The sequence below is a fragment of the Bufo bufo genome, chromosome 4, assembly GCF_905171765.1.
Source record: "Bufo bufo chromosome 4, aBufBuf1.1, whole genome shotgun sequence".
Taxonomy (NCBI): Eukaryota; Metazoa; Chordata; class Amphibia; order Anura; family Bufonidae; genus Bufo; species Bufo bufo.
Window position 1 is genome coordinate 197,215,492 of NC_053392.1, and position 20,268 is coordinate 197,235,759.

Below are 20,268 nucleotides of genomic sequence, written 5' to 3' on the forward strand. Positions count from 1 at the left end.
AGTAAATGACCATTTTTTTTTTGTTGAACCTGTCTACTAGTTATAGCAGTGGTACTATACACCCAAAAATTGGTGAATTTCACCCGAAAATGTAAATGACAAAGTAGTGAAATGATATAAAATAAAACACGTACAAAAAAAAAAATGGATTTATGAGGTGGAGTTCCATATGAAGTAGGAGTTTGAGGAGGCGGTGAACATAGCGGAGTAGGTGGAATTGGCGGTGGAGGAGGACGATATAGCCAACACAGGTTTTTGGTTTTAATTAAATTTTGTAAAATTAAGGTACACTCCAAAAGAGTGTGAAATATCCAAAATACAAACATGAGCAATTGCACTGCAGTATAACAATGGATGCTCAGTGCCGGTATACATGTCTATTCTACACAAGGTACGGACAAGTCCTGAGGGATCCAAGACTGGTTCATTTTAATGAACGTGAGCTTGTCCACATTGGCTGTGGACAGGCGGCTGCGCTTGTCTGTGATGACGCCCCCTGCCGTGCTAAACACACGTTCAGATAATACACTGTCTGCAGGGCATGCCAGCACCTCCAAGGCGTAAAGGGCAAGCTCAGGCCATGTGCCCAATTTGGAGACCCAGAAGTTGAAGGGGGCAGATCCGTCATTCAGTACGTGTAGGAGTGTGCACACATACTGCTCCACCATGTTGGTGAAATGCTGCCTCCTGCTAAGATGTTCCATATCAGCTGGTGGTGCTGGTTGTTGTGGCGTGCTGACAAAGCTTTTCCACATTTCGGGCATGCTAACCCTGCCTTCTGAGGTGCTGGCAGTGCCCCAGCTGCGTTGGCGACCTCTTCCTCGTCCTCTGCCTTCGCCTTGTGCTTCCACTGTGCAGCCGCTGTCAGGTGGGAATGCCACCAGCAGCGCGTCTACCAGCGTGCGCTTTTACACGCGCATCTTGTAACGGGGATCCAGCAGCTTGGCCACCCAGTAATCAGGACAAGTTAGAATGTGGGCAACTCGCCGGTCGTTGCGGAGACACTGCAGCATGTAATCGCTCATGTGTGTCAGGCTGCCCAGAGGCAACGAAAAGCTGTCCTCTGTGGGAGGTGTATCGTCTGTGTCCTCTGTATCCCCCCATCCACGCACCAGTGATGGCCATGATCTGGTCTGGGTGCCACCCTGCTGTGAACATGGTTCCTCCTCCTCCATCTCCTCCTCCTCATCCTCCACCTCCTCATCCTCCTGAACTATGCTCTGGTTAGACAATTGTGCACCTTGGGTTTGTGGGTGCAGGAACCCACCCTCGGAGCCACTTGGGAATGACTGGCCGGAAACCCTACAAAATGATCCCTCTTCCTCCTCCTCTTGTGCCACATCCTCTTCCATCATCGCCAGGAGCGTTTTTTCAAGGAGGCATAGAAGTGGGATAGTAATGCTGAGAACGGCTTTATCGGCACTGGCCATGTTGGTGGAGTACTCGAAACAGCGCAACAAGGAACACAGGTCTCGCATGGAGTCCCAGTCATTGGTGGTAAAGTGGTGCTGTTCCGCCGAGCGACTCACCCGTGCGTGCTGCAGCTGAACCTCCACTATCGCCTGCTGCTGCTCGCACAGTCTGGCCAGCATGTGCAAGGTGAAGTTCCACTTGTGGGCATGTCGCATATGAGGCGGTGAGCGGGAAGGCCGAAGTTACGCTTCAGCGCTGACAGGCGAGCATCAGCAGGGTGAGAACGCCGAAAGCACGCACAGACGGCCTGCACTTTATTCAGCAGCTCTGACATATCGGGGTAACTTTTAAGGAATCTCTGCACCACCAAATTCAGCACATGTGCCAGGCAAGGAATGTGTGTCAAACCGGCTAGTCCCAGAGCTGCTACGAGATTTTGCCCATTATTGCACACGACCAGGCCGGGCTTGAGGCTGACTGGCACAAACCACTCATCGGTCTGTTGTTCAAGGCCCGTCCACAGCTCCTGCGCGGTGTGGGGTTTGTCCCCCAAACAGATAAGTTTTAAAACTGCCTGCTGTCGTTTACCCCTGGCTGTGCTGAAGTTGGTGGTGAAGGTGTTACGCTGACCGGATGATGAGCTGGTAGAGGATGAGGAAGCCGAGTAGGAGGAGGAAGCAACAGGAGGCAAACTGAAGTGCCCTGCAATCCTCGGTGGTGGAAGAACATGCGCCAAACTGCTATCCGCCTCAGGCCCAGCCGCCACTGCATTTAACCAGTGTGCTGTTATGGAGCTATAATGGCCCTGACCGTGCTTACTGGTCCACGTATCCGTAGTCAGGTGCACCTTGCCACAGATGGCGTTGCACAGTGCACAGCAGATTTTGTCCCCTACTTGGTTGTGAAGGAAAGGGATGGCTCGCCTTGAAAAGTAGTGGTGGCTGGGTACAACTTACTGTGGGACAGCCACCGCCATAAGGCTTTTAAAACTATCCGTCTCCACCAGACGGAATGACAGCATTTCAAAGGCCAGTAATTTTGAAATGCTGGCATTCAGGGCTAGGGATCGCAGGTGGGTAGAGGGGTACTTCCTCTAGCTCTCCAGCATTTGGGATATGGAGAGCTGAACGCTTCCGTGGGACATTGTGGAGATGCTTGGTGACCCAGGTGTTGGTGTTGCTGGCAGATCCTCTGTTTGCGGGGTGCCAGGTGGCACTGTCACTCCAGAGGTGGATGAAGAGGCCGAGACTGCAGCAGAAGAGGAAGCAGGAGGAGCCAGAGACCTTTCTTGGTTTTTGAGGTGTCTACTCCACTGCAGCTCATGCTATGCACTTAAATGCCTGGTCATGCAGGTTGTGCTCAGGTTGAGAACGTTTATGCCTTGCTTCAGGCTCTGATTGCACAGCGTGCAAACCACTCGTGTCTTGTCGTCAGCACATTGTCTGAAGAACTGCCACGCCAGGGAACTCCTTGGAGCTGGCTTTGGTGTGCTTGGTCCCTTGCTGCGGTGGGCAGTAGGAGGCGTACTGTCTAGAGGATGGCCGCTCTGCTTTTGCACCCTGCTCCCTCTTCTGCTGTGCTGGTGGCCTGTGCGACCACTGCCTCTTCCTCCGATCTACATAGGTCACTCGCATGACCATGATTCCATGTGGGGTCGATGACCTCATCGTCCTCCACATCGTCTTCCACCCAATCTTCACCCCTGCCTTCCTTGTCGGTCTGCACACTTTCGAAAGCCCCAGCAGTTGGCACCTGTGTTTCGTCATCATCCGAGACGTGTTCTGATGGTCCTCCCATGTACTCCCAAAATGGCTGTATTTCAAATGGCTGTATTTCAAATGGCTGTATTTCAAATCCCTGAATCAAACCCCTGTATGTAGAGGGAGTATCTCACACGGTCTGAACCAGTGTAGGCCTGAAGTAAATATTTATTTGCCCAAAATGGCTGTATTTCAAATCCCTGAATCAAACCCCTGTATGTCAAGGTAGTATCTCACAGGGTCTGAACCAGTGTAGGCCTGAATTAAATATTTCTTTGCCCAAAATGGCTGTATTTCAAATGGCTGTATTTCAAATCCCTGAATCAAACCCCTGTATGTAGAGGGAGTATCTCACACGGTCTGAACCAGTGTAGGCCTGAATTCAATATTTCTTTGCCCAAAATGGCTGTATTTCAAATCCCTGAATCAAACCCCTGTATGTAGAGATAGTATCTCACACGGTCTGAACCAGTGTAGGCCTAAATTCAATATTGCTTTGCCCAAAATGGCTGTATTTGAAATGGCTGTATTTCAAATGCCTGATTCAAACCCCTGTATGTAGAGGGGGTATCTCACAGGGTCTGAACCATTGTAGGCCTGAAGTAAATATTTCTTTGCCCAAAATTGCTGTATTTCAAATGGCTGTATTTCAAATCCCTGAATCAAACCCCTGTATGTAGAGGTAGTATCTCACAGGGTCTGAACCAGTGTAGGCCTGAATTAAATATTTCTTTGCCCAAAATGGCTGTATTTCAAATGGCTGTATTTCAAATCCCTGAAACAAACCCCTGTATGTAGAGGGAGTATCTCACACGGTCTGAACCAGTGTAGGCCTGAATTCAATATTTCTTTGCCCAAAATGGCTGTATTTCAAATCCCTGAATCAAACCCCTGTATGTAGAGATAGTATCTCACACGGTCTGAACCAGTGTAGGCCTGAAGTAAATAATTCTTTGCCCAAAATGGCTGTATTTTAAATGGCTGTATTTCAAATCCCTGAATCAAACCCCTGTATGTAGAGGGAGTATCTCACACGGTCTGAACCAGTGTAGGCCTGAATTAAATATTTCTTTGCCCAAAATGGCTGTATTTCAAATGGCTGTATTTCAAATCCCTGAATCAAACCCCTGTATGTAGAGGGAGTATCTCACACGGTCTGAACCAGTGTAGGCCTGAATTAAATATTTCTTTGCCCAAAATGGCTGTATTTCAAATGGCTGTATTTCAAATCCCTGAATAAAACCCCTGTATGTAGAGGGAGTATCTCACACGGTCTGAACCAGTGTAGGCCTGAATTAAATATTTCTTTGCCCAAAATGGCTGTATTTCAAATGGCTGTATTTCAAATCCCTGAATCAAACCCCTGTATGTAGAGGGAGTATCTCACACGGTCTGAACCAGTGTAGGCCTAAATTCAATATTTCTTTGCCCAAAATGGCTGTATTTGAAATGGCTGTATTTCAAATGCCTGATTCAAACCCCTGTATGTAGAGGGGGTATCTCACAGGGTCTGAACCATTGTAGGCCTAAAGTAAATATTTCTTTGCCCAAAATTGCTGTATTTCAAATGGCTGTATTTCAAATGCCTGAATCAAACCCCTGTATGTAGAGGTAGTATTTCACACGGTCTGAACCAGTGTAGGCCTGAAGTAAATATTTCTTTGCCCAAAATGGCTGTATTTCAAATCACTGTATTTCAAATCCCTGATTTAAACCCCTGTATGTAGAGGGAGTATCTCACACGGTCTGAACTAGTGTAGGCCTGAATTCAATATTTCTTTGCCCAAAATTGCTGTATTTCAAATGACTGTATTTCAAATGGCTGTATTTCAAATGGCTGATTCAAACCCCTGTATGTAGAGGGGGTATCTCACACGGTCTGAACCAGTGTAGGCCTGAAGTAAATATTTATTTGTACAAAATGGCTGTATTTCCAATGGCTGTATTTCAAATGCCTGATTCAAACCCCTGTATGTAGAGGGGGTATCTCACACGGTCTCAACCAGTGTAGGCCTGAAGTAAATATTTCTGAAATGAAAGCTGTATATATTAAACTTCAATTTAACACTTGCAGATCTGGAAAATACAGTTTTTTGAAGAAAATTGTGTGTTTTTAAAACCCCAGAAAATGATGGGTGTATTTCTACCTTAAATTGCACACTGACTAATCCAGATGTTGTAGTTTGCCAAAAAAATGGTGATTTGCAATGTCCCAAAAGCTCAGATGCAGTGCTGGTGCACTGAGCTTGCATAAAATGGCCGCCGCCACCGCCACCCACCTAACTAACAGAATTATAAAAGTTGTTTTTTTTTGGTCAATGGCCTCAGGGCAGGGTAAAATGATTGTGTCCTGCACCCACACAACTATTTCTCTGTAGATTGCTGAGTTAGATTCTCTCCTATTCTCTCCCTGAAATCACAAGTCCAGCAGAATCCTCTCCCTACACTTGTAACAGCAGAGTGACGTGCAGCGCTACATGACTCAAGCTTATATAGAGCCTGGGTCACATGCTGCTCTGGCCAATCACAGCCATGCCATTAGTAGGCATGGCTGTGATGGCTTCTAAGGTCAGACAGTTAACCACTTGTTGATTGGCTGCTGTGCAGCCTTTCAAAAATTGCCAAGAAAGCGGCAAACCCCGAACCCGAACTTTTGCGAAAAAGTTCGGGTTCGGGTCCCGGTCCGGGGTCCAGAAATCCTAAAGTTCGGTACGAACCTGAACTTTACAGTTCGGGTTCGCTCAACCCTATTTATGACATCAACAACAGCTACAGTATATTAGTAAGTACCATATAGTCATCTTGCATACACATTGGTCCACAGTAGCCAGAAAGTTTTCAACCCCTTTAAGTTTAGAATTATTCTAAACATATGAATGTGAACCATTAGTAAGGCTGGATGCTTATAAAATTATTGAAGGTTCTCAGAAATCTCACAGCTTTATTCTTTCCCCCATTCTCCTGTTGCTACTTCCTCCATGTTCTCTCTGTCTTATTCATAATAATTTTCTATGGTCTACATGGTAGTACAATGTCTGAGGTATTATTGAATTAAATGAGTTACAAATCTGAACCAGACAGATGGTAATTTCTTCTCAATCCCTCTATCTTAAAATGATTTAGTACAGTATATGTAAGATGAGCATTTGCATATGACCTGATCTGATCCCTCTTGAACCCTCTAGCAAAAGACATAATTATTACAAGACAGATGTGTTTAGTAACAAGGACAAATGATATTGGCCAAAATGTTTCCAATTATGCAGATATTAGCATTTAAGACCACCTTGCCAGTATTCTTAGCATTACCAAGTTGATGATTATATGTGTAGAAAGGTTGAATACTTGCAAGTTTTAAAAATCAAATATTGTAAAGCTTGGTGCATATTTTAAAATCTGAAATAATCAAACACCTACCAAGTAACCTGACATCTTATGTAACCCGCTGGGATCAAGTATCACAGACTAGTTGGTTAAAATAGGTTGCTGATTATAAGAACCATGTGTTTCTCTGGATAATTTATGGAACATTCCAGATCGACTTGTAAATGAATGTGGTCTCTTACCAAAAAGAACTTAGAGCCTCCTTCACTGTACATGTGATCTGCAAAATGACAGAAATCACCCTCAAGAAATGAGTAAATACAATTTTAATTCTTCTAAAGAATATCTTTGAAAGAAAATGGCATAACATGTTACATGAAACTGAAATCCACAGGTATAGGACTATGAGCACCAATTCTACTTTTATAAGCATGGCTGAGACTGAAAAACTGGCAATTGTGAATTAAATTGCTGTTCTGGACTTCAGGTCTTTTCTGTCTACTAATCCTTGGGCAGCCATGCGGTTTAACGTAAAGGTGGTGTCGAAATAATCCTGACATGACAATGCAAGGATATAGGAGGTAATTTTTTATCAGAAATACGTCTATATTAGGCTTATAAGGTATTTTGGCCACAATCTGCGACTTTTCCCAGCTCACGCCAAGTCTGAAAAAGTGGGCGTGGCGTGGATGAGGACGGGGATGAGTCGGCAGGCCTGTCTCATTCATCATTTTCTACTCCTGTTTTTGGCATAGAAAATGGTCTAAATGTAAGACAGCTGGAAGCTGTTTTGCATTTGGAGAGGCGGTGGATACGCCAAGGGTATGTAAAGGCCGGTGCCTCTACATAACTTCGGCAGATCCAGGGCTTATTAAGACCGGTGTCTTGTTTTACCTTTTTTCCACTGGCACCCCCGGGGGGGGGGAGGTGGGTGGGAGATTGGAATAAATGTGGTATTAAAATATTTGATATGTTTTTTTTTCTTTTTTATATACACTCACTTAAAGAATTATTAGGAACACCTGTTCTATTTCTCATTAATGCAATTATCTAGTCAACCAATCACATGGCAGTTGCTTCAATGCATTTAGGGTTGTGGTCCTGGTCAAGACAATCTCCTGAACTCCAAACTGAATGTCAGAATGGGAAAGAAAGGTGATTTAAGCAATTTTGAGCGTGGCATGGTTGTTGGTGCCAGATGGGCCGGTCTGAGTATTTCACAATCTGCTCAGTTACTGGGATTTTCACGCACAACCATTTCTAGGGTTTACAAAGAATGGTGTGAAAAGGGAAAAACATCCAGTATGCGGCAGTCCTGTGGGCAAAAATGCCTTGTGGATGCTAGAGGTCAGAGGAGAATGGGCCGACTGATTCAAGCTGATAGAAGAGCAACGTTGACAGAAATAACCACTCGTTACAACCGAGGTATGCAGCAAAGCATTTGTGAAGCCACAACACACAGAACTTTGAGGCAGATGGGCTACAACAGCAGAAGACCCCACCGGGTACCACTCATCTCCACTACAAATAGGAAAAAGAGGCTACAATTTGCACGGGCTCACCAAAATTGGACTGTTGAAGACTGGAAAAATGTTGCCTGGTCTGATGAGTCTCGATTTCTGTTGAGACATTCAAATGGTAGAGTCCGAATTTGACGTAAACAGAATGAGAACATGTATCCATCATGCCTTGTTACCACTGTGCAGGCTGGTGGTGGTGGTGTAATGGTGTGGGGGATGTTTTCTGGGCAAACTTTAGGCCCCTTTGTGCCAATTGGGCATCGTTTAAATGCCACGGGCTACCTGAGCATTGTTTCTGACCATGTCCATCCCTTCATGACCACCATGTACCCATCCTCTGATGGCTACTTCCAGCAGGATAATGCACCATGTCACAAAGCTCGAATCATTTCAAATTGGTTTCTTGAACATGACAATGAGTTCACTGTACTAAAATGGCCCCCACAGTCACCAGATCTCAAGCCAATAGAGCATCTTTGGGATGTGGTGGAACGGGAGCTTCGTGCCCTGGATGTGCATCCCTCAAATCTCCATCAACTGCAAGATGCTATCCTATCAATATGGGCCAACATTTCTAAAGAATGCTATCAGCACCTTGTTGAATCAATGCCACGTAGAATTAAGGCAGTTCTGAAGGCAAAAGGGGGTCCAACACTGTATTAGTATGGTGTTCCTAATAATTCTTTAGGTGAGTGTATATATATATATGATAAAATCAGTGTTTAAAATAATAAAGATTAGAGGTGAGCGAATCAAAGCTGATGAAGTGGAATTTGATCCGAATTTCCGGAAAAATTTGATTAAAAACAAATGTGAATTTCCTCGCACTTCGTGGTAACGAATCACATTTTTCCTAAAAAAACTGCTGCACGTGTGAGGACATGGAGAAAGGAAGTATGGGAAGACGGGATCACCCAGACTGACACGCATGATGCAGCCAATCAGCAGCCAGCCCTGTGATGTCACAGCCCAATAAATACGGCTGCCATCTTAGATTCAGATATTTTCCAGCGTTCTGAGTGCAGGGACAGTCGTGAGAAGGCGCTAGGGACAGCAATAGGAAAAACCTCATTGTGAAAAAAAAACTGAAAAAACAATTTATATGTGCAGGGAAAGGATAGGGAGGAATCATTTCACAGCATCTTAGTGCAGGGTGAGACGTCAGAAGGCGCTACGGACACTGCTAGAAACGCGACTTACAAGTGCAGGGAAAGGATAGGGAAGAATCATTTCACAGCATCTTAGTGCAGGGAGAGACGTCAGAAGGTGCTAGGGACACTGCTAGAAAAGCGATTTACAAGTGCAGGGAAAGATTATTTGGGGATCCAAATAGCCATTATACAGCTCTGTAATTAAAGCAATGTGTTCTTGTTATTGGGGTGCAAGTGCTATATTGAAATGCCTTTAGTTGCCTATTTCAGTACAAAAAGAAAGATATATTCTCAGTTCACTTCTGCAGCTACATGTCTTGAAAGCGTTTTGTGGCCTATTTTAGTACAGCAAGAAAAATATATACGCACTTCACTGTTGCAGTTATTTGTGGCGAAAGCATTTAGTGGCCTATTTCAGTACAGAAAGTATAATAAATTCTCAGTTCACTTCTGCGGTTATACAGTCAGATCCATAAATATTGGGACATTGACACAATTCTAACATTTTTGGCTCTATACACCACCACAATGGATCTGAAATGAAGTTACTTGTGTTAAAAACGTTTAGTGGCCTATTTCAGAACAAAAAGAAAAATATATATACACAATTCAATGTTGCAGTTGTGGTGAAAGCATTTAGTGACCTATTTCAGTACAGCAAGAAAAATATATTTTCAGTTCACTTTTGCGGTTATATTTGTTGAAAGCAATTAGTGGCCTATTTCAGTACAAAAAGAAAAATATATTCTCAGTTCACTTCAGCCATTACATGTCTTGAAAGTGTTTAGTGGCCTATTTTAGTACAGAAATAAAAATATATAAGCACTTCACTGTTGCAGTTATTTGTGGCAAAAGCGTTTAGTGGCTTATCTTAGTACAGAAAGAAAAATATATTCTCAGTTCACTACTGTGGTTATATGTGTTGAAAGCATTTATTGGCCTATTTCAGTACATAAAGATAAATATATTCTTAGTTCACTTTGGCGGTTATATGTGTTGAAAGCGTTTAGTGGCCTATTTCAGTACAAAAAGATAAATATATTCTCAGTTAACTTCTGCGGTTATATGTGTTGAAAGCAATTAGTGGCCTATTTCAGTACAAAAAGAAAAATATATTCTCAGTTCACTTTGGCGGTTTTATGTGTTGAAAGCCTTTAGTTGCCTATTTCAGTGCAAAAAGAGAAAAATATATTCTCAGATCTTTTCTGCAGTTACATGTGTTGAAAACGTTTAGTGGCCTATTTTAGTACAGAAAGAAAAATATGTACGCACTTCACTGTTTGTAGTTATTTGTGTCAAAAGCATTTAGTGGCCTATTTCAGTACAGCAAAAAAATATATTCTACGTTCACTTCAGCGGTTATATGTGTTGAAAGTGTTTAGTTGCCTATTTCAGTACAAAAAGAAAAATATATACTCAATTCATTGTTGCAGTTACTTGTGGTGAAAGCATTTAGTGGCCTATTTCAGTACAGCAAGAAAAATATATTCTCCGTTCACTTATGCAGTTGTATTTGTTGAAAGCGTTTAGTGGTCTATTTCTGTCACGAGGGTATCAAGAGCCACGTCTGACTCCGTTATACCCGGGGTCAGGAAGTCGCAGCGGGTGGCTGCGCGCTCTATATCTAAAGATCACGGTGTTTCTTAGTTATTGTTTTCTGTGTTTGCCTTGCTATCCTTTTTGTCTCTCTCAGGGATCCGTAGCTTCTCCTCATCAGCTGTTTCTTGTCTGCCACTCCCTACCTCCTTATATTCTCCCCTCACACTTCTCTAGTTGCCAGTTATAGAGCTTCCTGCCTGGACATCTATACTGACCCACTGGAGTGGTTAATCCTGGTTGTTGTTCCTGTGTGCTACCCTCCGGATCCCTGTTTGGCTTATTGTTGTCTCCTGTTGTCGCCCACCTGGGAATATATGTTGAGTCTGTGTTGTCTGTCCTCCCCTTGGTGTTTTCCCTTAGAGTTAGTGGTGCGGACTAGTGTTCCCATCGCCCTGTTCACTACCTAGGGCTCAGCTCAGGGAAAGCCAGGTCTTTAGGCACGTGATCGGCGTACGGGTGAGGAACCCGTCTAGGGACGTCAGGGCAGCCAGGTGCCAGCCGCCAGGTGAGTCAGGGGTCACCATCTTCCCTCTCACTTGGGCAGGGCCTTCCTCGTTCCCTCCCTCTGTTTCACATATGTGATAGCCACGCCGACCGTGATATTATAACTGGCCCTTACTTTTTGAGGAAAAAAAATTAATAAAATTTTTTACATTTTTTGTTTGTTTTTCTCTCTCTACTTAGAATCCAATATGGATCCTATTGATGCCTTGGCAGAACAGCTTCAAAGCCTGTCTTTGGAGGTGGCAGGATTGAAGGCGTCTGTTCTCCAACAACAGCAGCAAATGCAGCAGACCGCACCCCCAGCGGTTGCTATGGGTAACCAGGTTGTCACTGAACCCAAGGTTGCTCTTCCCGACAGATTTTCTGGGGGAAGGGACAAATTTGCGACGTTCCGCGAGGCCTGCAAATTATATTTTAAGTTGCGCCCTTACTCCTCTGGTCATGAAGAACAGCGGGTAGGGATTGTCATTTCCCTGCTTCAGGGGGATCCGCAATCCTGGGCGTTCTCGTTACCCCCTGGTTCTCAGGCTCTTCGGTCAGTGGAGGGATTTTTTGGGGCTTTGGGTCTCATATATGATGACCCTGACCGAGTCGCCCTGGCTGAGTCGAAGTTACGGAGACTCCTACAGGGAGATCGGTCAGCAGAGGAATATTGCTCAGAGTTCCGTAGGTGGGCTACGTATACTCAGTGGAACGACCCGGCTCTCAGGAGTCAGTTCTGCTCCGGGTTATCTGAAAGGGTTAAGGATGCACTGGCGCTGTATGAGACCCCCCTTTCCCTTGATGCTGTTATGTCCCTCTCTATCAGAATAGATAGACGTCTTAGGGAGAGATCGAAAATTCCGGAGCAATTGGTTACCTCTCCCAAGCAACAGTCAGCCTGTACTGACTTAGATGAGCCTATGCAGCTAGGCGGAACTTCTCGTCAGGTCCGTCCTCCCGAGGTTCGCCGTAGGGGGGGGGCTTGTTTTTTCTGTGGGGGGAGGGGTCATTTCATTAATGTCTGTCCCTCCTTTCTCAAAAACAAAAGACCGTCGGAAAACTACTAACCCCGGGCTGTGCGGAGGATGTCAGCCGGGGGGTATACGTTTCCTCCATACGAACATCTCAATTTGTGTTACCAGCGGTCATTGTTTTTGGTGTTAAGACGGAGTCTATTTCTGTTTTTCTAGACAGTGGAGCAGGGGTAAACTTGATTGATGCCCATTTTGCCCGCACTATGGGTTTGTCTCTCTGTACGCTGCAGAGACCTATTCCCGTATTCGCTATAGATTCTGCTCCTCTGTCTCAGAGAAACCTCACCCACATTGTTCGTAATTTACACCTTCGGGTAGGGGACCACCATAATGAGTGTCTTTCATGTTACGTTCTGGAGGGCCTTCCCTCTCTGGTGGTATTGGGTCTTCCCTGGTTGGTAGCGCACAATCCAGTGGTGGATTGGCAGGCCAGGGAGATATTGGAGTGGAGTGAGCATTGCAGAGAGAATTGCTTAAATAACAATTGCTTAATCGCCTCCATAGCTTCCCTACCTACATTTATTTCGGACTTTGAGGAAGTTTTTTCTGAAAAGGGTTGTCAGAAACTACCACCTCATCGTCCTTATGATTGCCCGGTTAACCTGATTCCCGGGGCAAAATTACCCAAGTCCAGGTTGTATAATCTTTCGGGTCCCGAGAGACAAGCCATGAAAGATTATATCTCCGAGAGTCTGGCTAAGGGACACATCAGACCCTCTTCTTCACCCGTGGCTGAAGGGTTTTTCTTTGTTAAAAAGAAAGATGGGGGCCTGCATCCTTGCTTAGATTTCCGTGAGTTAAACCAGATAACCATCCGTGACCCATACCCTCTTCCTCTCATTCCTGACCTTTTTAATCAGATTGCGGGTGCTAAGTGGTTCTCCAAACTTGATCTTAGGGGGGCCTACAATCTGATTCGTATCAGGGAAGGGGATGAGTGGAAGACAGCTTTTAACACCCCTGAGGGGCATTATGAAAATCTAGTTATGCCTTTCGGTCTGACCAACTCCCCTGCTGTCTTCCAACATTTTGTTAATGATATTTTTAGTCATCTCATAGGCAGGTTTGTAGTCATATACCTAGATGATATCTTAATTTATTCGGCTGATCTGAAAACACATGAGGTGCATGTCAGGCAAGTACTGCAGGTCCTACGGACGAATAAATTATATGATAAAAAATTGAAAAATGTGTCTTCGCTGTTCAGGAATTACAGTTCCTGGGATATCTATTATCTGCTTCAGGTTTCCGCATGGATCCTGGGAAGGTCCAGGCAATTTTAGATTGGGATCTTCCTGAGAACCTTAAAGCCCTACAACGGTTTTTGGGTTTCGCTAATTTCTATAGAAAGTTCATTAAAAATTATTCAGTGATCGTTAAACCCCTTACCGACATGACTAGGAAGGGGACGGATTTTTCCAAATGGTCTGACGCCGCTAAAGATGCATTTTCCTCTCTAAAGGAGAGGTTTACCTCGGCACCTGTTCTAATTCAACCTGATGTCTCCCAGCCTTTTATTGTCGAGGTAGATGCGTCAGAGGTGGGAGTGGGAGCTGTATTGTCTCAGGGTCCGTCTCCTGGCAAATGGCGTCCTTGCGCTTTCTTTTCCAAAAAATTATCTTCTGCGGAGAAGAATTATGATATTGGAAATAGGGAACTGTTGGCGATTAAACTGGCGCTTGAAGAGTGGCGTCACTTCTTAGAGGGAGCAATCCACCCCGTCACGGTGATTACGGATCACAAGAACCTTCTGTACCTAGAATCGGCTAAACGTCTCACCCCTAGACAAGCTAGGTGGTCGCTATTCTTTACCAGATTTAACTTTGTAATCACCTATCGTCCTGGGGCAAAAAATACCAAGGCAGACGCATTATCTCGTAGTTTCCCTGGAGGGGGTAATGTTTGTGATCCGGTACCTATTTTACAAAGAGGAGTGCTTGTCTCTGCTGTACACTCTGTTCTAGAGGGAAAGGTGTTAGAGGCTTAGGGGGACGCCCCGGCCTCTTGCCCCTCAGAGAAATTGTTTGTACCGTTAAACCTGCGTCTTGAATTATTAAAAGAACATCATAATTCGGCACTTGCTGGACACCCGGGTAGTAAAGCAACCTTGGAGCTTTTATCTCGTCGTTTTTGGTGGCCAAGGTTGCGTCAGGATGTAATGGATTTCGTGTCTACTTGTTCTACTTGTGCACGCGCGAAAGTCTCTCATACACGTCCAGCAGGGTCTTTATTGCCACTTTTCATCCCCAATTTTGTACTTTCAAAGAGGAGGGGTCTTCTGGGGTTCCCGAAGAGGAAAGGTTTTCTTCATCTCTTTCATCGGTATGGCAGAAGGTGCAAGTTAACTTGAAAAAGATGAGTGGTAAATATAAATGCATGGCCGATAAGAAACGGTCGCCAGGTCCGGACCTAGGAGTGAATGACTATGTGTGGTTGTCTACTAGGAATATTAAGTTGAAGGTTCCTTCTTGGAAACTGGGTCCTAGGTTCATTGGTCCCTATAAAATAGTAGCCGTCATTAACCCTGTGGCTTTTCGCCTGGAGCTACCTCAGACTTTTAAGATCCATAACGTCTTCCATAAATCGTTACTCAAGAAGTATGTTCCAACTCTAGAACCATCGCCGCTGCCACCTCCTCCTGTTATTGTGGATGGTAATCTGGAGTTTCAAATAGCCAGAATTGTTGATTCTCGTCGGGTCCGCCGCTCTCTTCAGTATCTTGTGCATTGGAGGGGTTACGGTCCCGAGGAAAGAATGTGGGTTCCAGGGTCAGAGGTAAACGCCAACAGGTTAATTCAGTCTTTCCATGCCTCTCATCCGGAGAGACCTGGTCCTGAGTGTCCGGAGGCCCCTCGTGAAAGGGGGGGTACTGTCACGAGGGTATCAAGAGCCACGTCTGACTCCGTTATACCCGGGGTCAGGATGTCGCAGCGGGTGGCTGCGCGCTCTATATCTAAAGATCACGGTGTTTCTTAGTTATTGTTTTCTGTGTTTGCCTTGCTATCCTTTTTGTCTCTCTCAGGGATCCGTAGCTTCTCCTCCTCAGCTGTTTCTTGTCTGCCACTCCCTACCTCCTTATATTCTCCCCTCACACTTCTCTAGTTGCCAGTTATAGAGCTTCCTGCCTGGACATCTATACTGACCCACTGGAGTGGTTAATCCTGGTTGTTGTTCCTGTGTGCTACCCTCCGGATCCCTGTTTGGCTTATTGTTGTCTCCTGTTGTCGCCCACCTGGGAATATATGTTGAGTCTGTGTTGTCTGTCCTCCCCTTGGTGTTTTCCCTTAGAGTTAGTGGTGCGGACTAGTGTTCCCATCGCCCTGTTCACTACCTAGGGCTCAGCTCAGGGAAAGCCAGGGCTTTAGGCACGTGATCGGCGTACGGGTGAGGAACCCGTCTAGGGACGTCAGGGCAGCCAGGTGCCAGCCGCCAGGTGAGTCAGGGGTCACCATCTTCCCTCTCACTTGGGCAGGGCCTTCCTCGTTCCCTCCCTCTGTTTCACATATGTGATAGCCACGCCGACCGTGATAATTTCAGTACAAAAAGATAAAATATATACGCACTTCACTGTTGAAGTTATTTGTGGCGAAAGCATGGCTGGGAGTCAGCAGGATGGCAGCAGTGGGAGGTCGGGAGCCAAACGTGGTAGACCACCTGCTTCACAGCAGCCTACCTGCCCAGGAAGTAGTGGTGCAGGGGTTCATGGAAGCAGCGGCGGTAGCAGCCAGTCAGTGTGAACTGTTGGGGGGAAAATCACCTACTTGACGGTGTGGAAGTTTTTTGTTAAGCCGCCAGAGGAGGTTAACATGGCCATATGTAGAATATGTGGGCTGAAGGTGAAATGTGGCCAGGGTGCACCACAGCCCTGCGTCAACATATGCAGCGTCACCATATGTGGTATCCTGAAGCTGCTACTGCCATGTCCACACTATGTCACCTTGCCACACTGTGGTATCCTAATGCTGCTGCTGCTTACTGCCATCTCCACAATATGTCACCTTGCCACTCTGTGGCCTCCTCCTGATGCTGCTGCTGTCGCCACCTCCAGACTCGGTCATTGTGCCACTCTGTGGCCTCCTCCTGATGCTGCTGCCACCTCCACACTTTTCCATTGGGCCACTCTGTTGTCTCCTCATGCTGCCACCACCTCCAGACTCGGTCATTGTGCCACTCGGTGGCCTCATACTGCTTCCAACTCCAGACTCATTCATTGTGCCTTTCTGTGGCCTTCTCCTGATGCTGCAGCTACCGCCACCTCCTCACTCTGTCATTAGGTCACTCTATGGTCTCCTCATGCTGCTGCCAACTCCAGACTTTGTCATTTTGCCACTCAGTGCCCTCCTCATACGGCTGCCAACTTCAGACTTGGTCATTGTACCACTTGGTGGCCTCCTCATGCTGCCGCCATCTCCAGACTCGGTCATTGTGCCACTCGGTGGCCTCATCATGCTGCTGCCAACTCTAGACTCTGTCATTGTGACACTCTGTGGCCTCCTTCTGATACTGCTGCTGCCACCACCTCCACACTCTGTCATTGGGCCACTCTGTGGTCTCCTCTTGCTGCTGCCACCTCCAGACTTGGTCATTGTGCCACTCTGTGGCCTCCTCCTAAAGCTGCTGATGCCTCCACCTCCACACTTTATCATTGGGCCACTTTGTGGTCTCCTCATGCTGCTGCCATTTCCAGACTCTGTCATTGTGCCACTCGGTGGCCTCCTCATACTGCTGCTAACTCCAGACTTGGTCATTGTACCACTCGGTGACCTCCTCATACTCCTGCCAACTCCAGACTCCGTCATTGTGCTACTCAGTGGCCTCCTCATACTGCAGCCAACTCCAGACTCGGTCATTGTGTCACTCGGTGGCCTTCTCATACTGCTGATACTTCCACACTTTGTCATGGTTCCACTCTGTGGCCTCCTCATGCTGCTTCCACCTCCACAATCTCTCATTGTCGTGCTACTCTGGCCTCCTCATGCTGCTGCCACCTCCACAATCTTTAGTCATCGTGCCACTCTGTGGCCTACTGATGCTGCTGCCACCTCCAGACCTTGTCATTGTGCCACTCTATGGTCTCCTCATGCTGCTTCCACCTCACCACTATGTCATAGGTCCACTCTGTGGACTTCTCATTCTGTTCCCACCCTCCCCACTTCATGACTGGGCCACTATTTTGCCTTTCGGCCTGGCTGACATCATTTATTTTACCTTTTTTTCTGATCTGTCAGAAGGAAGTAAAAATGAGACGCACAACGAATCCTGTCTGTGTAGCAGCTGTAAGACCTGTATAGTCCCATCAGAATTGGCTTATGATTTGTTAGCCAAAAGCAGGAGTGGGTACAAAACACAGAAGACAAGCAAGTATTCCATTCATGTGTCATCTCTGTTTTAGATTCACTCCTGATGGATTATTGAGCAAATGCTGACCGAAGGCATATGCTCCACAGACAAGATATGTTTTTTGTGGGCTATTTTTCTGACGGATCAGAGGAAGGGCAAATTAACCCCTTAAGGACTCAGCCCTATTTCACCTTAAGGACTTGGCCATTTTTTGCAAATCTGACCAGTGTCACTTTAAGTGCTGATAACTTTAAAACGCTTTGACTTACCCAGGCCGTTCTGAGATTGTTTTTTCATCACATATTGTACTTCATGACACTGCTAAAATTGGGTAAAAAAGGTAAATTTTTTGCATAAAAAATACCAGATTTACCAAAAATTTTGAAAAATGTGCAAATTTCAAAGTTTCAGTTTCTCTACTTCTGTAATACATAGTAATAATCCCAAAAATTGTGATGACTTTACATTCCCCATATGTCTACTTCATGTTTGTAGCATTTTGGTAATGATATTTTATTTTTTGGGGATGTTACAAGGCTTAGAAGTTTAGAAGCAAATCTTGAAATTTTTCAGAACTTTACATAAACCCAATTTTTAGGGACCACTACAGGTCTGAAGTCACTTTGCGAGGCTTACATAATAGAAACCGCCAAAAAATGACCCCATTCTATAAACTACACCCCTCAAGGTATTCAAAACTGATTTTACAAACTTTGTTAACCCTTTAGGTGTTGCACAAGAGTTATTGGCAAATGGGGATTAAATTTGAGAATCATTTTTTTGCCTAATTTTCCATTTTAACCCATTTTTTTCACTAACAAAGCAAGGGTTAACAGCCAAACAAGACTGTATCTTTATTGCCCTGACTCTGCCGTTTACAGAAACACCCCATATGTGGCCGTAATCTACTGTACGGGCACACAGTAGGGCGTAGAGGGAAAGGTGCGCCGTATGGTTTTTGGAAGCCAGATTTTGCTGGACTGGTTTTTTGACACCACGTCCATTTGAAGCCCCCCTGATGCACCCCTAGAGTAGAAACTCCATAAAAGTGACCCCATCTAAGAAACTACACACCTCAAGGTATTCAAAACTGATTTTACAAACTTTGTTAACCCTTTAGGTGTTGCACAATATTTAATGGAAAATAGAGATACAATTTCAAAATTTAACTTTTTTGGCAGATTTTCCATTTTAATATTTTTTTTCCAGTTACAAAGCAAGGGTTAACAGCCAAACAAAACTCATTATTTATGGCCCTGATTCTGTAGTTTACAGAAACACTCCATATGTGGTCGTAAACTGCTGTACGGGCACGCGGCAGGGTGCAGAAGGAAAGGAATGCCATACGGTTTTTGGAAGGCAGATTTTGCTGGACTTTTTTTTTGAAACCATGTCCCATTTGAAGCCCCCCTGATGCACCTCCAGAGTAGAAACTCCAAAAAAGTGACCCCATTTTAGAAACTACGGGATAGGGTGGCAGTTTTGTTGGTACTAGTTTAGGGTACATATCAGGGGCGTAGCTAGAAATGACTGGGCCCCATAGCAAAAAAAATTTATGGCCCCCCCCCCGGATTTCCCACCCCCACACACCTCTCGGACCTCGCCACCACATCCGCAGCTGCGACGGTTATGCGTAGGACTGAGCACATACAGTTAGTCACTGGCAACGCATTTGTGCCAGTGTAGGAAATGTATGAATCTAAATGTCTGTGTATTAAAGAAAATTGTTAAATTGTACAGTGGTCTGTAACAGAAGAAGGTGAAAGTACATATTGTGGGGTGTGTATGTGTATTAGACAGAAGGTAGGGATATGTATCTTGTGTAGTTTGGGTATTAGGGAGAAAAGGGGTATATATCTAGTGCTGATACACGTGTAGGTGAAGAGCCGCTTTGACATAATTAGTCTCTTTCATATTATAAGCTCCCCTTATATATAATTTACTTACAGTTCTGAAGACTCAGGGGTGCTGGCTGGCTTGGCCTCAGGGGTGCTGGCAGGCTTGGTCTCAGGGGTGCTGGCAAGCTTGGCCGGGCAGAAGGAGTGTCGGAGACTGTGAGGCCTATTTTCTCCAAGCTGCTCCGGAAAAAAAATATTTTTCATTATACCTCAGGTCAGACCACCAATCAGACCCCCAATGTTAATCAGACCTCAGCTAACAGCCCCAATAAGATCCCCAATGGTAATAAGACCCCAATAAGACCTCAGATCACACCTCAGCTCAGTCCCCAATATGAATGACCCCCAATCAGACCTCAGATAAAAGCCCTCAGTAGCCTCATAGCAGCCCCAAGTAGCCTCATTGCAGCACCCAGTAGCCTCTCCATCAGCCCCTAGTGCCTCTCACCAGCCCCCAGTACCATCTCCATCAGCCCCCAGTGCGCCCTCCCCGGTATTAAAATCATTGGTGGGCAGTGTGCCCTCCCCAACCCCCCCCCCGGTATTCAAATCATTCATTGGTGGGCAGTGTGTTCCCCCCCCTCCCCTGTATTAAAACCATTCATTGGTGGGCAGTGTGCCCCCCCTCCCCTGTATTAAAACCATTCATTGGTGAGCAGTGTGCGCCCCCCTCCCCTGTATTAAAATCATTTATTGGTGGGCAGTGTGCCCCCCCCTCCCCTGTATTTAAAATCATTCATTGG